Raw genomic sequence first — 1,700 nt, forward strand, 5'->3', positions numbered from 1 at the left:
AATGCTAAAAGGTTAGTACGTATAATTGTTTTTGTTCTATACATCTTAGATTACATTTGATCTGTTCGATTACAATAAACTATTTGATATAGTTATAACGTAAATGTTCAGAATACTTCTTTCTTAAATGCATGTACATATTATAAAAGTGACATAATTTTATGTGTAGGCCTATCTTATGTGCAAAATGCTTTAGTAAACTATAATTTGGCATTCATGACAAACCTTGGAAATAATATAATCGATTGAAAGGAACAAAAAAAAGAAAAGAGAAAATAATCAGTTGGAAATAAAAAAGTTGGAATTTCAAACCGCGGCCAAAGTCACGCAGGACAGGTCGTTCTCCCGCCATAAATATCCCTCTCCACCGGTTATACTGTGCAACGCGGGTGAATTAGCAAGTGCAAGTTGCTTGGCCGAGATCCTGCCATATCGTAGTTAACACTGGTGAAGCGATGAAGGTAACTTTAGTGTAATGCTCAGAGGGATTACCCCCCCCCCCCCCCCAACTTTCATTTGTTGGATGGAAATGTGTTTCTAACATATAAGTGTTAAGGCATTCACAGAGTTTTGAAGGCAGAGAGTGGGGCTGTGCGTCAAACACAAAGTGAAAACTATCTATTAAAACTAATACTATTGTAATATCGTGAAGCAAAACCTACCTACTCCTAACCTGAAACACGGACGGCACTAAAAGAAAAAGAAAACGCCATCTAAACTAGAATCTCGTCCAGGACTGAATTCTCCAACAAAATGCTGTTTTGGTATGTAGCCCAGTCAAATATGTTTGCATTAATTGCATCTAAACGGTCATTCCTAATAAGATAACGTTTTATCAACTGGGATCTATTTTAAAAACACATTCACTGAACACTCCGGTCCAGTCGTGAATCACTAGTGCCAGGTCTTACTCGACGGACAAACCTTCCGGCTCAGAAACAGCCACAAAGCCACGGAAATTAGAAAATGGAGAGCAGGCTTAATGGTTGTTTAAGTTTCTTAAGTGTGATGAAGAACGTTTGCACGCAAAACGACAACAATGGGGGAAAAAGTGTTCGGTGTTGATCGAAAAACGAAATGTGTGATTTTCAAGACGGCAAGCAATTACTTAAGAACAGATGGCAGCAGTGAATCACCGATTCGTTTTTTGTGTCTCTTTTGTGTTAAAGTTTTAGATTAACATGCTTTATCTTTTCTCAGTGTCACAGCTAATACAGAGTGCCGCCGCCGGGGAACGTTGCGAGGGTGAGATGGGGCCTAGGGTCAGACAACGCGAGGGAGAGACGGCGTGACTTTAAAATGCAAACAAAAATGCAAGCATTTCGGCTTCGAAACCCCAAAAATCAAAAACTAAAAGACAACAATCCAACAATGAATGAGAACTTAAGGCAGCGGAACTCTCCGGGCTGGGAGAATCGAACCGACCCTCTCTCAGCCCGTTGTGGCTCAGCTTAGCTTACACCCTCCCTCTCCCTCCCCCTCTCCCTCTCCCTCTCCCTCTCCCTCTCCCTCTCCCTCTCTCTCTCTCTCTCTCTCTCTCTCTCTCCCTCTCCCTCTCCCTCTCCCTCTCCCTCTCCCTCTCCCTCTCCCTCTCCCTCTCCCTCTCCCTCTCCCTCTCTCTCTCTCTCTCTCTCTCTCTCTCTCTCTCTCTCTCTCTCTCTCTCTCTCTCTCTCTCCCTCTCCCTCTCCCTCTCCCTCTC

Source organism: Gadus morhua, chromosome 21 (genome assembly GCF_902167405.1).
Source record: "Gadus morhua chromosome 21, gadMor3.0, whole genome shotgun sequence".
Lineage (NCBI taxonomy): Eukaryota > Metazoa > Chordata > Actinopteri > Gadiformes > Gadidae > Gadus > Gadus morhua.